The 19,609-nt window shown below is 37.6% G+C and overlaps 1 long non-coding RNA gene across 1 annotated transcript; it reads right to left on the bottom strand.

The window, feature by feature from the left end:
- Positions 1–183: 183 nt before the first annotated feature.
- LOC121221127 (uncharacterized) lies at positions 184–1,359 on the bottom strand. Its single transcript, XR_005918505.1, has 2 exons — positions 854–1,359; positions 184–496 (listed from the first exon to the last, which is right to left on the bottom strand). It is a non-coding gene; the product is annotated as an uncharacterized lncRNA (long non-coding RNA).
- Between the last annotated feature and the right edge of the window lie 18,250 nt (positions 1,360–19,609).

The following is a 19,609-nucleotide window of genomic DNA, read 5'->3' as shown; positions in this document are numbered from 1 at the left end:
TGAAAATTAAATATATTGGAACACTTTCAAAATATATATAGTGTTTCAATAGTTGTAAATGAAAATTTATAAGTAATCAAAAATTATATCACTTGATTATTAAGAGTGATGAGTTATGTCTCGTATTATTGAAAGTTATGATGTTTGATTATTAACATAGGGTCATAATTATTTTAGTAAATATCTATTGAATAATTATGTTTATTGTTAAAAGATGTGGTTATCCATTTGGATAGTTACTGTACAAAGCCCAAATTTGCCCCAGCCCAATTACAATAATAGACAAACCCAATTTTCAGCCCAATGAACCCACAAGCCCAAACAAAATAATGTCCCAAACGGCCCGAAACTTTAACTGGTTTCAGCAGGAATTGAAACCCTAAGGCGCCGCTGCCTCCATGTGCGCCTTCAGCGCGCACCACGCCCGAGGCCTGCCACCGCCAAGCCAAGCCTTGCACCAAAACGGCAAGCCACTCCAACGCCTGCAAAAGAAGACCTGCAAACAACAACAAAAGCAAAAGAAACAGCAACAGAGAACAGAACACAGTGGTGTAATCGGCTATAAGAGCCGAATGGAACGCAATGTAAAAGGGGGGGATTTTCTTTATTTTTTCGGCTAAGGCCGAATCACTGTAATCAGGGGGTGTTTATTTTCGGTTCAAAACCGATTGAAAAACCTTTGTTAAGGGGACCCCCGATTTTGCAAAAAAACATCAGAAATACAAAAAGGTTGCTTTCTTTAGGATTGATTTTTCTTTATTTCTTTATTTTATCTTTTTATCTTTTTTTAATCTGTTTTTTTCTCTAAAAAATACGAAAATAAAATACATAAAGAAAAAGAGGAAAAACTCACCGTTACGGAGTTTCAATCGCCCATCTGGCGCTTCGTCGGCCGTCGGAGGTGGTGGCGGTGCGGCAAGCGCAACGGCGGCGCTAAGAGGACCCAAGGGTCGGGTTTTTTTGAGAGAAAAAGGGAATGTTTTTGAAATTTAAAAAAAAAAACTGTTGCTGAAATGAAAAAAATAAAAAAGGAGTGTTTAAATAGCAATAGAAAACGACGCCGTTTTTGGCCCCCAGACCCGCGCGTCGACCCGATCCGACCAGGAGGGTCCGCGCGTCTAGCTTTAGGGGGATATTTTCATAGTAGCCCCCTCCGTTTTTGCGCCGTAGCAGATCTGATCCTTTTTGGTTATTTGTTTTTTGGCCCGTGAATTTAGTTTTTTTTTCGATTTGGTCCTAAGACAATGCCCCCCTCGGTCGAAACGCAGCGTTTCAGTGTAAGGGAATATTTCCCAACAGATCCCTCGCGCTTTAAGATCGTTCTATTTCGGTCCCTTATAAACCCATTTTATGTATTTGCGATTTTAAACCCCGAATCTTGTTTCAAAGTTTAATTTAGTCCTTTTGTCTTTTTTTTTTCTTTTTTTATATAAAATAATATTATTATTGTTATTATTAAGTTGTTCATTTATTTTTTTTATTTGGAATCTTTTTTATATACATACATATATGCGTTTTCATATTATATATATATATATAATATCCATATTTTTTATGATCTATCTATATATATACGTACCCTTATATATTCATTTTTACATACATATATATATTCACTCACTTTATAATTTATAATTTAAATATTTATATACTTACATAAATATTTTATCTCCTACTATTTGTATTATTATTTTTGTACTATTCGGTATTTATTTATTTATTTAGTCATGTGTTTGTTATTATTTTTACGAAATGCTTTAATTTTTTATTTATTCATTATTTCATATACTTGTTTTTTTATGTATTTTATCTCTCTTTGATTATTGCTTATATTATTTGTGCTTGTATCATCATCATCATCATTTTGTTATACAAGTTAATATTGTGTTTATTCCTACCATTTCATGCTAAATTAATTTTATTTAATATGGTTTTAAAATAAACAAAATTTTGTATTTTAAAATTTGAGAAGATCGTACCCTAACTTACTGGGTTTCGATTTTCACAATAAATATAAATACACAAATCTTTTCAAATTCAAGTTTTAAACGATCTCGGGAATTATAAAAGATCGTGTCCTAACTTACTGGTCGTGATCTCCTTTTTAAATCCGAGATAGCCAAATATCTTTTAAATAGCTTTTTTTATTCGCATATCGGGAATTTGAGACGTTGTGTCCTAACTTACTGGATATAATTTTTTTTCTTGATTAACGTGAAATATGCCCTTTTTTCTCGAAAATTTTCAACATTTTAATACAAGGATCGTATTTTTAAAATTGTTTAAAGTTTTCAATTTTCGACATTAAGACATTAACTAATCAACTAGGTACCAATTTTGGGCGTTACGAGGGTGCTAATCATTCCTTGTACGTAACCGACTCCCGAACCCATGTTTTTGAATTTCGTAGACCAAACTCGTTTTAATAAAATCAAATCGTTTATTAAAAACAACCACTTTTCAAGGTGCCCCGATCACACCTTATCAAAAAAGGATTGGTGGCGACTCCCGTTTTTTTATTTTCATTTTCAAAACCCAAGTTGATCCCGTTTTCATCCAAAAAATGGTGTCAACAGTTACGTTGCTATGAAGAGACATGAGATCTTCTATAAATATGAGTAAAATTTCATTTGTATGACACACCAAAATACATAAACAAAAGTTTCTTTTTATTCGCCACCATCTTCTAATATTTTTAGATTGTTCTATAAAGAATTACCATAGAAGTTCTTTATAGAAATTGACACTCTTGCTATGCTTGGCTCAATGCTCAATGGATTGTTTTTGTTAGTGCAAAATGTCGACAACCATTGGCTCATTGTATCCTCGAGGTTTATTTACCAGTAACTCTTTTGCACATCAAATTATAGGTGAAGGCGAATAGAATCTTAAAGAAAGTGACATTGATACATGTCTCGAAACCTTTGTTAATTTCTCATAAATTTATTTTTTATCCCCACCCACCAACAATTTTAAGGTTCTAGTTTTGCAATATTATGAGAAATTGGTGAAGGTGTGTATGTTTACCGCACATTGACATGACACTACAAACATGGTATTATGAGGATGGTTATCAGCAATAAGACAACATTGAGGTTAGTAATCTTGTCAAATTTTGATTTAGAGAAATCTCTATGGTGAGAAAATGTATGTCAATTTTTTTTGTTTTATTCGTGTTTTATGAATTAGATTTTAATGGTTAAGATATACTGATATTAATTATATTGTGTAAAAAAGTACGATTGTCTCTAGGATTATTTAGTTGATAGAAATCAAATGTTAGTTTATCATATGCACGATATTTTAACATGCATAATTATTGGTATAAAATTATATAATATATGTTATATATCATGGAAGAAAGAAAGAAAAAAGATGGATGGAATGAAAATGCATGGTTGGGAAAGGATCTATTAAAGGATTGAAACAATACTTTTGTTTTGAATGGCAATGAAATTGTTCAAACATTAGTTGAATAGGCTTTTATCCCATAGAAGCATTATTGCCATTCGGGAGTTACTTCCCAAACCAAAAAGTTGTGTTATTGAATTCAACGGTTACTTTCAAAATGTTGGGTTGAAATGATTTCTTGAAATCAAAAAGGGAAACTTGAAAAGTGATGTCATTTTTGTAATAACCCGGTTTTCGTCAATACCGAAAAAGTCAGTAAGCTAGAAATTTAAGTGATTAAGTTATTATAAAAATAATATAGGAATTAAATTGTAGAAATTCATAAGTGAGTAATAGTAATTGAGGGACTTAAGTAGTAATTAACCAAGGATTTAAAGAGCAAATTAAGCATTGCCCACCTATTAATGGCAGATAGAAATGATCATATCCTTTAAATCCACTAAGTAAATTATAGATGATTAAAGGCTATTGATTTTAAAGAAATTAATTTAATAAATTATGATTAAAATGATGGAAAAAAAACAAAAAAAGGGGTTGTCATCTTCATCTTCTCCCATTCACGTTAAAAATAAAGAAATTATGCCACATTTTGCCATTGTGGAACCAAAATTTAAAGTTAAGAGATATTTCCCTTGAAGGATTTCTAGTATATGATGATAGTTAAGGTTAGCCCAACTGTTGGATTAAGTGATTAATGAAGTTAGTTGACAAATCATGCTATGCACTAAGTAGAGAGAGATTAAAGGTGAGAACTTGGGATAGAAAATCATGTTCAATAGGTGTTGTAAAAATAAACTTGATTTAAGTTCAAAGACTTTGAAACCATTGTTGAACATTAGGGTTTAAATTGAATAAATTGAAAGTTGTTAAAAAAATTTCATAAATTGAAAGATAGAGGTCCCTCATGAAGAAATATGGAATCGATTTTCAATATGATAAAAAAAATTGCAATAAAGAAAATTGAATGATATAGAGTTTTCAGATAGTAGGGTTTGAGGGATCAAATCGAATAAAATGCGTTAATATTTGATTATTGCCAACTTGTGTAATTGATTAAGAAACTAATATAACTTTTATAAATGAATTATCGAATGTAGTTGAGACAAGGCCGTATTTTCAAGGAGCAAAGGCAAATATGAGTAATGTGTGGTGAATCTAGTTTGTGCTATTATAATTCACATTCAATTATTCGTTTAGTTGGTTAGTTAGTTGACACACTCAAATGTGAAATAATTGTCGAGGTAAAGGCTTTGAATAATGAATTGGTATTGCGTTGATTGAATCATGTTATTGATGGTTAATATGGTATATTGCTAATGTGTGATTTGGATAGATGATGATTCTATAATGATAATTGATAATATATGATACAAATGAAAAGAGTACATGAACTTCTAAGTAAGTGGGATCAAAAGTATAATTCCATGAGATTTGTATTATAATTATATATATAATTGAATCATGAAATAAGATACATTGATGATATTATTACTAGGAGTATTGATATGTGTTGCACTGATAATTAATAACGATATGTCTCGTTAAGCGATGTTAGTCGTAGTCTGAGTATAGTTGACATGTCATATGATCATCATTATCAATGGTTTATTAGTTCCAAAATCTAAAAGGTTGTAAATAGATACTAAAAGCCATCGTAACTGGGAAACTTGCGGTGGCAAAATAAAACAGTCTCAATTCCCAAAAGGTCATGGACTTATTTATTATATAGACCCGAGTATTTGTCCCAATGTTTATCTCAGTTAATAGAGGCCAAAATGAGTAAGTGATGAATAATGATAGTGAATTGACATCTTGAGTATTGAATATGTTATGATATGAAATCATGAATTACCGAAATGAACATTGATCGATGAATTATAGAGATTTGATCTTAGCATCATTGATTTTGGTTTTCGATCTTGGCTTTATTGAACAAAATTTAGATTGATAAGGAGCTTTGACATATTTTTATTAAGGTATAATTGTGATTATTAAATATTGGTTCATAAGGTTTACTAATGAAACTTCTTAATCTATTATTTTTAAATTTTTAAATGAATGTTTAAAAATATACATTGGTTGCTGAATCGAACATAAGTTTTTGTGATATTGGTCCCATTTAAAGAAAGAATGTGACAGCCAAAGTTGACCCTAGTCGGGAAGTGGTTTCGGGACCGCTAAACCGAGTCACTGAAATGTTTGAATGTGATACTTATTGTCTAGAATATGTAATTATGAATGTGTGAAAATTTCAAGCTTCAATTTGGTTGATTTCATGTGAATTTAGTCAATAGGACTTATGTGAGAAAATTCTAAAATGTGATAGGTCAATGTGTGAGGACCTATTAGTGCATGTGGACAAAGGGGGGACTTGCATGTCAAATTCCCCCCTACTAGTAGTGGCCGGTCATGACAAGCATGGTAGACCAAGTTTGATGGCCAAGACATGTCATAGACATGTTTTGTTGGTGCATCATGGGTGGAAAAAATAAAATAATAGGCATGGAAATTAAATAATGAAAAGGAGTATGATGAATACACACAAAAAAAAAGTGTGTAGTTGATTCTTTTCCCCCCCCATTGCCGTGAGCTAAAGAAAAGAGAGGAGAAGATCTTTGTTCATCCTTTTCTCACCTTCATTTAGCCTAAATTAGAAAGAAAAACAAAGAAAAAATTTTCTCATCCTTTGGTTCATCCTTGGCCAAAAATTTTAAGGAGGAAAGAAGAAGAAAGGTGAAGAGATTCGGCCATGCATGTAGCTAGGCTAAGGTATGTTTGATGATGTTCCATGAGATGCATGCATGTTTTAGTTGTTAGCTTGAGTTCTACCTAGCCCATGGTCTAAATCTTGCTATGTGATGGAAATGGCACTTGACCATGGATGCATCATTCTTGGTTGGTGTTTGATGTTGTGGTGATGAGGCATGAGGATGAGTTAAGATTCGGCCTAGGTGGAGGTTGTGTTAATGCCATTGCATGCAAAATATGAAGCTTGTTAATGATGCATGTGATGATGGCTTGATGATTCTTGAACCTCCTTTTTAGCATTTTTGTGTGAGCACATATGTGCATTGGTTGCTAAATGGAGAAGAATCGGCTAGCAAGATGTGTGCTAAGGCCGAATGTAACTTTGCATGTTAATGAGCAATGCATGTGTTAAATTGATGAAAAGGGGGAGGATGCTTTACTAGTGTGTATATGTGTGTATTAAGTGTTGAAATCGACCCCAAAAATAGACATGCATATTCGGCCAAGGGGAAAGAAATTAGCTAATATGTTGTGTTGATGCATGATTTTTTCATGTATGAGACTTTAATGTCTAATGTATAAATATGGGCTAAGTGCCTTGTGTTCATCTTTTTGATGCCTAAATGATGAAATCAATTTATTTGTTTAATTAAGCTCAAGAGCAAAGGGGAAATAAATCCGATAAAGGGAAGGAAAAAGTGGTTGAATAGCTAGCGGAATCGTTCGACAACACCCGAGGTAAGTTCTTGAGTAAGAGAGCTTAAATTACGATGTGATTAAATCATGCTCTATGTGTGGCTATTGAGCCGAATGTGCAAGGACGATATGTGCCTTGTGTTTGAGTTTCGCAAATGAAAATGAAATATGAATGTGCCATGAATTATTGTTAGATGTGCATGATTAATTGAATGCTGTCCGAGCTAAGTCCCGAAGGCTTTGTGCTAAGTGAATATATCCGGACTAAGATCCGAAGGCATTTGTGCGAGATACAAATTCCGGGTTAAGCCCCGAAGGCCTTTGTGCGAGATACTAAATCCGGGTTAAGTCCTGAAGGCATTCGTGCGAGTTATTAAATCTGGGTTAAGTCCCGAAGGCATTCGTGCGAGTTATTAAATCCGGGTTAAGTCCCGAAGGCATTGTGTGAGTTACTAAAACCGGGCTATGTCCCGAAGGCATTTGAACGAGGAGCTATATCCGGTTAAATCCCGAAGGTACGTGATTTGGTAATGAATGAGCTTGCTGTAAAATTCCAGCGAATACTCGAAAAACATCCCAATATGGGGATATGTTACGTATGTGTTGAATTTAATCGAGCCCTTACAAATAAATGTTCGCTCAGTTGATAAACGAGCTACCGGCCTTTGGCTAAGTTAGTCTATTGTGTATGTACATAAGGGTTGTTAATGTTGTGAAGCAAGTTTGATATCGGTAAATTGCGTATTATGAAATATTCCGTTTAGCTAAATGTGTGTTATTCTTTGTTTATGCTGGAATTCCTTGCTCAAAACTTACTAAGCATAAATTGCTTACTCGTTACACTGCTCCTCTGTTTTATAGATTTTTGGTTCTCCAGCTATCGGACTCGGGATCTTGAAGTCGAAGTCGCCCACACTATCAAAGGCTCTTTTGGGTACTATTTTGGTTGAATTTTGATATGGCATGTATAGGACTACCCATTGTTGTTTTTCGAGTACTTTATGAAATGTATAAGTGTACAGCCATGCAAAAATGGCTTGTAGAAGTGGAGTATGGCATTAGACCATTCGTGTTTATGAATGTATAGATGGTTTCATGATGTAACTATAGTTGGAATGGAAGTGTTGAGCAAATGATCAGCCATTGGAATGGCTAAGTATGATCATATGTGGGCATATGTATGACAAGGCCCTAGTTGGTCCATGAAACCCCGAAAATAGGTAAGGTTTACTTTGAAAACAGAGGCTGACAGCAGCAGTGGTGTGGATTGGAAAAATCACAAGAATTCGTAGGAGTGGAATTAAATAGTGAATAAATTATGTAATCGAACCTTGATGAATCTACTTTCATATGAAAGTAACGAAACAATCATATGAACAGTACAGTAAGAGATATTCAGGTTCTTGTAGAACAGAGCCAGAACAGTTTCTGGATTCCCTGTTCCGACTTTGGAAATTCACTATAAATTTACCAGAGATAATTAAGAGTCATACCATATATGTATGGATTCCTCTCTGAGTCTAGTTTCCATAGAAACAAATGGCATCAGTATTGAATCTCTGTGCAGAGAGATATCCAAGTCGTAATGGGAAAAGGTCAGTGTAGTCGACCCCTGTAAGATGGGAAACTTTGACTAATAAACTGTACTAATTGGCCCAACCAAAAATTCTAGAAAAAAACACATAGGTGGGGACATGAGTCTAGTTTCAGGGAAAAATTACAAAACTGATTTTCGAGTTGTGAAACTCAAGATATGATTTTTGAAGCGACTAGTACTCAGACTGGGCAGTGTCTGGAAAAATTTTTCAAAGTTTGTTAACATCTCGTGTCCGACTCCAGTGTCGGTCTCGGGTTCGGGGTGTTACATTAAATTGGTATCAGAGCTACGGTTTAGTCGATTCTAGGACTACCGTAATGTGTTGGGTCTAGCTATACATGCCATTTTATGTGATTACTTGATAGTGTGGTGATTTCTGACAATTGTAAATGTGTTTATAGTAATGGATCCCGATCGTGACCGAGAGGTAGCTGATGATCTTGAGAGTGTAGCGCCTGCTCCCGCACAAGGGACAGTGCCGGCAGACTCTCAACCTAATGCTAGTAATCCGAATGATGAAGCTAGACAAGCATTCTATAGCGTGATGAATGATTGGTTCAACCAATACATTCGAACTAATATGGCTGTTCCACAACCTCCATTCCCGACAAATACTACCCCCGCACCTACAATACCACCGGTAACGGACCAAATAAGGTCAAATAAGCCCCCAGTTGACAGAATCCGAAAACATGGGGCTACTGAATTTAAGGCTATGGATAGCGATGATGCCGAGCAAGCTGAATTTTGGCTGGACAACACTATCCGGGTACTCGATGAGCTATCTTGTACACCCGATGAATGCCTAAAGTGTGCTATCTCCTTGCTACGTGATTCTGCCTACTATTGGTGGAGTACTCTGACTTCTGTTGTGCCCCGAGAGCAAGTAACTTGGGACTTTTTCCAAACTGAGTTTCGGAAAAAGTATATCAGTCAGAGATTTGTTGATCAAAAACGGAAGGAATTTCTTGAGCTTAAGCAAGGCTCCATGTCGGTTACTGATTACGAGCGAAAATTTGTTAGACTTAGCAAATACGCTCGGGAATGTGTTTCGTCCGAAGCTATTATGTGTAAACGCTTCGAGGATGGGCTGAATGAAGATATAAAAATGTTCGTTGGCGTTCTTGAAATACGAGAGTTCGTGGTACTTGTTGAACGAGCTTGTAAAGCCGAAGAGCTTAGAAAAAAAAAGCAAAGAGTTGATGAGGGAACTGGAGAGTTTCGTAAAAGATCCTCAGGAAGGTCTCTTCAACAGACATCGAAGAGATTTCGAGATGATGCGGGCCAGTTTAGAGGCACTTCGGGCCTTTTTAGACGAGATCGTGATCGACCCCCTGTGGGTACACGAGGCACTTCGGTCGCCAGTGTTGGGAATGAACGTCGAGATAGAACGAAATGTCGATATTGCGGTAAATGGCATTCGGGGAGTTGTAGATTCCCTGACCGCTCCTGTTACAAGTGCGGATCAGTTGACCACTTCATTAAAGATTGCCCGAGGTTGTTTGAACAGAATGAAAATCAGAGTGGGAAACCGGGTGCTACCACTGCTCGAGGTAGACCATCTGGAAATACGGGCAATGCTAGTGGTGGTCAGAGAGGATCTAGAGATGATATAACCAGATCCGAAGCTCGTGCGCCTGCTAGAGCTTATGCTATACGTGCCCGCGAGGATGCTTCTTCGCCTGATGTTATTACCGGTACATTCACTCTCTTTGATACTAATGTAATTGCTTTGATTGACCCCGGTTCTACTCATTCTTACATATGTGAAACCTTAGCATCCAGTAATACTTTACCTATTGAGTCTACTGAGTTCGTAATTCGGGTGTCAAATCCCTTGGGTCATTACGTGCTTGTCGACAAAGTGTGTAAGAAATGTCCCCTGGAAATTCGAGGTTCCTGTTTTCCGGCGGACTTGATGCTTTTGCCGTTTGATGAATTTGATGTTATCCTTGGTTTGGATTGGTTGACCGCGCATGATGCGATTGTGAATTGCAAGAGCAAGACTATTGATTTGAGGTGCGCAAATAACGAAGTAGTCCGAATTGAGTCTGCGGACTTGGAGGGGATGCCAGCTGTAATATCAGCAATGTTGGCACAGAAATATGTAAGAAAAGGGTGCGAAGCATACCTTGCGTATGTACTTGATGACAAAGAATTAGAAAAGAAACCCGAATCTGTGCCGGTGGTTTGTGAATACCCGGATGTTTTTCCGGAAGAATTACCGGGTTTACCACCTGTTCGGGAGGTAGAGTTTGGTATTGAGCTTGTACCTGGGACTACGCCGATTTTGATAGCTCCGTATCGTATGGCACCAACCGAGTTAAAGGAGTTGAAAGCTCAGTTGCAAGAACTGACGGATAGAGGTTTCGCTCGACCAAGTTTCTCACCTTGGGGTGCACCAGTATTGTTCGTGAAAAAGAAGGACGGAACCATGAGGTTGTGCATTGACTATCGTCAACTGAATAAAGTGACGATAAAGAACAAATATCCGTTGCCGCGCATCGATGATTTGTTCGACCAACTGAAGGGAGCCTCAGTGTTCTCAAAAATAGATTTGAGATCGGGCTATTATCAGTTGCGAATTCGAGATTCAGATATTCCTAAAACTGCCTTCAGAACGAGATATGGTCACTACGAATTCTTAGTGATGCCGTTTGGGCTCACTAATGCCCCTGCAGTATTTATGGATTTGATGAATCGGATCTTCAGACCGTATTTGGATCGGTTCGTAGTTGTGTTCATTGATGACATTTTGGTCTATTCAAGAGATGAGACCGAACATGCTGAGCATCTGAGGCTAGTGCTGCAAATTTTGCGGGATAAGCAGTTATATGCTAAGTTCAGTAAGTGTGAGTTCTGGTTAAGAGAGGTTAGCTTCTTGGGTCATGTGGTATCCGCGTCGGGTATTCGAGTTGACCCGAACAAAATTTCAGCCATACTTGACTGGAAACCTCCGAGAAATATTACTGAAGTTCGGAGCTTTTTGGGGCTCGCCGGTTATTACCGACGATTTGTGAAAGGTTTCTCGATGATAGCCACACCAATGACGAAGCTACTTCAAAAGGATGTTAAGTTCGAGTGGACGGAGAAATGTTAGAAAAGTTTCGACCAACTGAAAACTCATTTGACTGAAGCTCCAATTTTGGTGCAACCCGAATCAGGTAAAGAGTTTGTCATTTATAGTGACGCATCCCTACTTGGGTTGGGTTGCGTATTGATGCAAGAAGGTCGAGTCGTGGCTTATGCGTCGAGACAATTGAAGCCATACGAGAGGAATTATCTGACCCATGATCTCGAACTAGCTGCCATCGTGTTTGCTTTAAAAATATGGCGACATTATCTGTTTGGTGAGAAGTGCCATGTATTTTCGGATCACAAAAGTCTCAAATATTTGATGACTCAACGAGACTTGAATCTGTGACAAAGACGTTGGCTTGAGTTGTTGAAAGATTACGAGCTTGTCATTGATTACCACCCGGGAAAGGCTAACGTGGTTGCGGACGCCTTAAGCCGGAAGTCATTGTTTGCTTTACGAGCGATGAACGTGCATTTGTCTGTTCTACCAGACAATATGTTAGTAGCTGAATTAAAAGCTAAACCATTATTGACTCACCAAATTCGTGAAGCCAGAAAGTCATGATGAATTGGTTGCAAAACGGGCTAAGTGTTTTCCGAACGAGGAATCGGAGTTTCAAATTGATGATGATGATTGTTTGAGGTTCAGAAATCATTTGTGTGTTCCAAGGAATTCGGAACTCATTTCGATGATTCTGAACGAAGCCCATTGTAGCCGAATGTCAATTCACCCGGGGAGTACGAAAATGTACAACGATTTGAAACGTCAATTTTGGTGGCATGGTATGAAACGGGACATCTCCGACTTTGTTTCGAGATGTTTAATATGTCAACAAGTGAAAGCGGAACATCAGTGCCTTCAGGATTACTCCAGCCGATCATGATACCTGAGTGGAAATGGGATCGAGTCACAATGGACTTTGTGTCCGGACTGCCCTTGTCAGCAAGTAAGAAGGATGCGATATGGGTTGTTGTTGATAGACTGACTAAGTCGGCTCATTTCATCCCCGTACGTACGGATTTTTCATTGGATAAACTAGCTGAATTGTACGTTTATCAAATTGTGAGATTACACGGGGTACCTGTTTCTATCGTGTCGGATAGAGATCCGAGATTCACCTTACGATTTTGGAAGAAATTGCAAGAAGCTCTGGGTATCAAGCTGCATTTTAGCACTGCTTTTCACCCCCAAACCGATGGTCAATCCGAGCGGATAATTCAGATACTTGAGGATATGTTGAGATGTTGCATCCTCGAGTTCAGTAGTTCATGGGAACGGTATTTACCTTTGATTGAATTCGCTTACAACAATAGTTTTCAATCAAGTATTAAGATGGCACCTTACGAGGCTTTGTACGGTCGTAAATGCCGTACACCATTGTTTTGGACCGAGCTCGGTGAAAGTAAAATTTTCGGAGTTGATTTGATTAAAGATGCTGAACAGAAAGTAAAGGTAATCCGTGAAGTCTGAAGGTAGCCACGGATCGTCAGAAGTCGTACGCAGATTTGAAACGAAAAGACATCGAGTATCAGGTGGGAGACAAAGTGTTCCTTAAGGTTTCATCTTGGAAAAAGATACTCAGGTTCGGCCGTAAGGGCAAGTTGAGCCCAAGATTCATTGGGCCGTACGAAATCTCCGAACGAGTTGGTCCGGTTGCGTATAGATTGATTTTGCCCCCGAGCTTGAAAAGATTCATGACGTCTTCATGTTTCGATGCTTCGACGCTATCGATCTGATCCATCGCATATAATTAGCCCATCAGAGGTTGAAATTCAAGTCGACATGAGCTATGAAGAAGAACCGATGCGTATCCTAGCTCGTGAAGTGAAGGAGTTGCGAAACAAAAGAGTTCCGCTAGAAAGGTGTTATGGCTCAAACACGGGATCGAGGAAGCTACTTGGGAGACCGAGAGCTCGATGAAAGAACGATACCCAAACCTATTTACCGGTAAGATTTTCGGGGACGAAAATTTCTTAAGTGGGGGAGAGTTGTGACAGCCCAAAGTTGACCCTAGTCGGGAAGTGGTTTCGGGACCGCTAAACCGAGTCACGAAATGTTTGAATGTGATACTTATTGTCTAGAATATGTAATTATGAATGTGTGAAAATTTCAAGCTTCAATTTGGTTGATTTCATGTGAATTTAGTCAATAGGACTTATGTGAGAAAATTCTAAAATGTGATAGGTCAATGTGTGAGGACCTATTAGTGCATGTGGACAAAGGGGGGACTTGCATGTCAAATTCCCCCCCTACTAGTAGTGGCCGGCCATGACAAGCATGGTAGACCAAGTTTGATGGCCAAGACATGTCATAGACATGTTTTGTTGGTGCATCATGGGTGGAAAAAATAAAATAATAGGCATGGAAATTAAATAATGAAAAGGAGTATGATGAATACACAAAAAAAAAGTGTGTAGTTGATTCTTTCCCCCCCCATTGCCGTGAGCTAAAGAAAAGAGAGGAGAAGATCTTTGTTCATCCTTTTCTCACCTTCATTTAGCCTAAATTAGAAAGAAAAACAAAGAAAAATTTTCTCATCCTTTGGTTCATCCTTGGCCAAAAATTTTAAGGAGGAAAGAAGAAGAAAGGTGAGAGATTCGGCCATGCATGTAGCTAGGCTAAGGTATGTTTGATGATGTTCCATGAGATGCATGCATGTTTTAGTTGTTAGCTTGAGTTCTACCTAGCCCATGGTCTAAATCTTGCTATGAGATGGAAATGGCACTTGACCATGGATGCATCATTCTTGGTTGTGTTTGATGTTGTGGTGATGAGGCATGAGGATGAGTTAAGATTCGGCCTAGGTGGAGGTTGTGTTAATGCCATTGCATGCAAAATATGAAGCTTGTTAATGATGCATGTGATGATGGCTTGATGATTCTTGAACCTCCTTTTTAGCATTTTTGTGTGAGCACATATGTGCATTGGTTGCTAAATGGAGAAGAATCGGCTAGCAAGATGTGTGCTAAGGCCGAATGTAACTTTGCATGTTAATGAGCAATGCATGTGTTAAATTGATGAAAAGGGGGAGGATGCTTTACTAGTGTGTATATGGTGTATTAAGTGTTGAAATCGACCCCAAAAATAGACATGCATATTCGGCCAAGGGGAAAGAAATTAGCTAATATGTTGTGTTGATGCATGATTTTTGCATGTATGAGACTTTAATGTCTAATGTATAAATATGGGCTAAGTGCCTTGTGTTCATCTTTTTGATGCCTAAATGATGAAATCAATTTATTTGTTTAATTAAGCTCAAGAGCGAAGGGGAAATAAATCCGATAAAGGGAAGGAAAAAGTGGTTGAATAGCTAGCGGAATCGTTCGACAACACCCGAGGTAAGTTCTTGAGTAAGAGAGCTTAAATTACGATGTGATTAAATCATGCTCTATGTGTGGCTATTGAGCCGAATGTGCAAGGACGATATGTGCCTTGTGTTTGAGTTTCGCAAATGAAAATGAAATATGAATGTGCCATGAATTATTGTTAGATGTGCATGATTAATTGAATGCTGTCCGGGCTAAGTCCCGAAGGCTTTGTGCTAAGTGAATATATCCGGACTAAGATCCGAAGGCATTTGTGCGAGATACAAATTCCGGGTTAAGCCCCGAAGGCCTTTGTGCGAGATACTAAATCGGGTTAAGTCCGAAGGCATTCGTGCGAGTTATTAAATCCGGGTTATGTCCCGAAGGCATTGTGTGAGTTACTAAAACCGGGCTATGTCCCGAAGGCATTTGAACGAGGAGCTATATCCGGTTAAATCCCGAAGGTACGTGATTTGGTAATGAATGAGCTTGCTGTAAAATTCCAGCGAATACTCGAAAAACATCCCAATATGGGGATATGTTACGTATGTGTTGAATTTAATCGAGCCCTTACAAATAAATGTTCGCTCAGTTGATAAACGAGCTACCGGCCTTCGGCTAAGTTAGTCTATTGTGTATGTACGTAAGGGTTGTTAATGTTGTGAAGCAAGTTTGATATCGGTAAATTGCGTATTATAAATATTCCGTTTAGCTAAATGTGTGTTATTCTTTGTTTATGCTGGAATTCCTTGCTCAAAACTTACTAAGCATAAATTGCTTACTCGTTACACTGCTCCTCTGTTTTATAGATTTTTGGTTCTCCAGCTATCGGACTCGGGATCTTGAAGTCGAAATCGCCCACACTATCAAAGGCTCTTTTGGGTACTATTTTGGTTGAATTTTGATATGGCATGTATAGGACTACCCATTGTTGTTTTTCGAGTACTTTATGAAATGTATAAGTGTACAGCCATGCGAAAATGGCTTGTAGAAGTGGAGTATGGCATTAGACCATTCGTGTTTATGAATGTATAGATGGTTTCATGATGTAACTATAGTTGGAATGGAAGTGTTGAGCAAATGATCAGCCATTGGAATGGCTAAGTATGATCATATGTGGGCATATGTATGACAAGGCCCTAGTTGGTCCATGAAACCCCGAAAATAGGTAAGGTTTACTTTGAAAACAGAGACTGACAGCAGCAGTGGTGTGGATTGGAAAAATCACAAGAATTCGTAGGAGTGGAATTAAATAGTGAATAAATTATGTAATCGAACCTTGATGAATCTACTTTCATATGAAAGTAACGAAACAATCATATGAACAGTACAGTAAGAGATATTCAGGTTCTTGTGGACAGGGCCAGAACAGTTTCTGGATTCCCTGTTCCGACTTTGGAAATTCACTATAAATTGACCAGAGATAATTAGGGGTCATACCATATATGTATGGATTCCTCTCTGAGTCTAGTTTCCATAGAAACAAACGGCATCAGTATTGAAGCTCTGTGCAGAGAGATATCCAAGTCGTAATGGGAAAAGGTCAGTGTAGTCGACCCCTGTAACATGGGAGACTTTGACTAATAAACTGTACTAATTGGCCTGACCAAAAATTCTAGAAAAAAATACATAGGTGGGGACATGAGTCTACTTTCAGGGAAAAATCACAAAACTGATTTTCGAGTTGTGAAACTCAAGATATGATTTTTGAAGCGACTAGTACTCAGACTGGGCAGTGTCTGGAAAAATTTTTCAAAGTTTGTTAACATCTCGTGTCCGACTCCGGTGTCGGTCTCGGGTTCGGGGTGTTACATGAAGATTGGGAGACGGTTGGAGAATCAACACACTTTCGACTTATTCTGCTTTGGTATATAGATACTTTTATTTTGTTTAATGGCATGTACAAGGTTTTTGATTATTTTGTTATATGTGTCAATTGGCTAGCCAATGTAAGGGCTTAAATGGTATACTTATTCTTTTGTATATGGCCATGAGATATGGCTCGTATTGATGTAAGTTGTAAACCTACTAATGATGCATGTTTATGTTTAAATGTTTCATGAGATATGATAATGAGGTTTATCATGGATGGATGCATGAAATGGGACCTAATAACTTGAGAGTGGATATAGCATATAATGGTATATGGTTATAATATGGCCTAAGTGTAAAGTGTAAAATGTGCTATGTTAATTCCTAATACGAAAAGGATAATTTAGCATGTACTAAACCGATGAAATGAGGTTAACACACAATGAGTTGTTCCAAGGTTGTGTAAGAGTATAATTAGGCCATGTTAAATACCATTGAAGTCTATAAGTGTGTATGGTTGTTAGAGGGTAACTAAATTCTTGGAAAATAGCCCAAAAAGGGTCCACACGGGCATGTGTCTAGGCCGTGTGTGACACACGATCAGCCTCCATGGGCGATTTTCCTGGCCGTGTGTCTCATGGACCTAAAATTTTAGGTCAGTTTGCATGGTAGTAAACACACGGGTAGAGACACGATCGTGTGTCTCAACCGTGTGAAGGACACGGCCTGGCACATGAGTGTGTGCCTTAGCTATGTGCCTCAAAATGAATGATGACTTCATAAACAGAATGTCTGAGTTTTTGGACACGGGCAATAACACGGGCGTGTCTAGGCCATGTGAGGGATACGGGCCAGGGACATGGGCGTGTGCTTGGCAGTGTGAAAACCCCTGTATGTTCGAAATGGAAAATAAATCCAATAATTCAACACGGGTGGGAGGTTTGTATTAGGGACATTATGATTAAAGGCAAAAGTTTTAATTTATATGCAAATGTATAACCCAAAATTGTATGATTGTTCGTGTGATAAGTTCGGTAATACGTCGTACCCTATTTCGATATTGAATACGGGTGAAGGGTGTTACATTTAGTGGTAGCAGAGCTATGGTTTAGTCGATTCTCATACTTGCGTAGCAAGTGTAAGAGTCTAGCTATACATGTCGTATCTGAACTATGATAGTGTGAGGACTCTTGACAATTTCAAACTGTGTTTTCATATAGTAAATGGATCCTGACCAAGCTGTAGCTAACGATGTAGAAAGTAATGTACCGGCTCCCGCTCAAGGGGTAGCGTCATCCGAAAATAGACCTCCCGCGGTTAGTCAAGGAGGAGGGCCTAGAGAAGCCTTCCTCCACATGAAGAATGAGTGGTATTCAGAGTTTGTTTAAACAAATTCGAATGCTCAACAACCTCCACCCCCTCTTTATCCCAAACTGATTCCCATAGTTCCTCAAGGTGTGGATTTGGCAAGACTGAATAAGCCTCTGGTTGATAAGATTCGAAAGCAAGGAGTTGAGGAATTTAGGGCTAATGTAGATGATGACCCCAAGAGAGCCGAATTTTGACTTGTGAATACTACTAGAGTATTTGATGCGTTATCATGTACACCTGATGAATGCTTGAAATATGCTATATCATTATTGAGGGACATAACATATCACTGGTGGAAGACACTACTATCTGTGGTACCGAGAGAGAGGGTTACATGGGAATTCTTTGAAGAGGAATTTTAAAAGAATTATATCAGTCAGTGGTTTATCGATCAGAAACGTAAAGAATTTCTTGATCTGAAACAGGGCCGAATGTTAGTGACAAAGTATGAGAAAGAATTTGTCAGGCTCAGAAAGTATGCTCGATAGTGTGTTTTCTCCGAGGCTATTATGTGTAAAAGGTTCGAACATGGACTGAATGAGGACATCTGATTGTCAGTTGGAATCTTGGAACTAAAAGAATTTGTTGTATTGGTTGAATGAGCTTGCAAAGCCGAAGAGCTAAGTAAAGAGAAAAGAAAGGCCGAGAGTGAGGCTAGAGATGCTAGAAAAATGCCGATGAGTAAGTCATTTCATTCTCAGTCAAAGAAATCTAGAGAAATGCATTCTTGTTCGAATGTTTCAGCTGGGAATTCACACAGAGACCACAGGAAATGATATTCGGGTCCTAAATCTCAAGCTACTTCAATGGCAAGTATAGGTAATGTTAGGTCTAACAGACCTGAATGTCAGCATTGTGGAAGAAGACATCCTGGCGAGAGTAGGATGAATGACTGAGCTTGTTTCAAGTGTGGTTCTCAAGAGCATTTTATCCGAGATTGCCCTGAGATGGCTGAGAAAGAACAATTTTCGAGTGCAATGCCGAGTAATACTGTAACATCCTAATTTTAGCTAAATCAGAACAATGGTTTCAGAACCACAAATTTGAGGTCGTAAAATTATTTTAATATTATTTTTGGTGTTTACTGCATGTGATTATATATGTGTGAAAGTTTTGTGTGCTAATTTTATTGTTTAAGTGATTAATTTGACTAAAGGACTAAATCGCGTAAAATAGAAAAGTTGCATTCTGCTTGTTTAAGTGCTTTAATTACAATGAATTTAAATTTGTAAGTCCTTATGTGTTTATTTGAACTTTGGTTAAATGTATGGACAAATATAGTCATCCTTTAAGTAATTTATAAGGTTTAATTAAAGGTTATTATAATAATTTGCATATTAATGGTTAATTAAATAAAATATGATAAAAATTAGTGGAGTTTGCATCTTTCTCACTGAAATTCAAAGGAAGAAGAAGCCATGTTGAGTTTAAGGGTTCGACAATTTCATAAACAAATTGATATGTGATTTTTGTTCAATTTTTGATGATTTCTACGTTTTTGTGATCATTGCTTTGAGTACTAGCTAGCCCGTACCTTAATTTTTGAGTTTGTTAGTGATTTTGAAAAATGTCGTTGATGAATCCATGAGT

This window comes from Gossypium hirsutum, chromosome D09, assembly GCF_007990345.1.
Source record: "Gossypium hirsutum isolate 1008001.06 chromosome D09, Gossypium_hirsutum_v2.1, whole genome shotgun sequence".
Lineage (NCBI taxonomy): Eukaryota > Viridiplantae > Streptophyta > Magnoliopsida > Malvales > Malvaceae > Gossypium > Gossypium hirsutum.
Note: the sequence above shows the minus strand (reverse complement) of the source record. Positions and strands in the feature narration are given on the sequence as shown.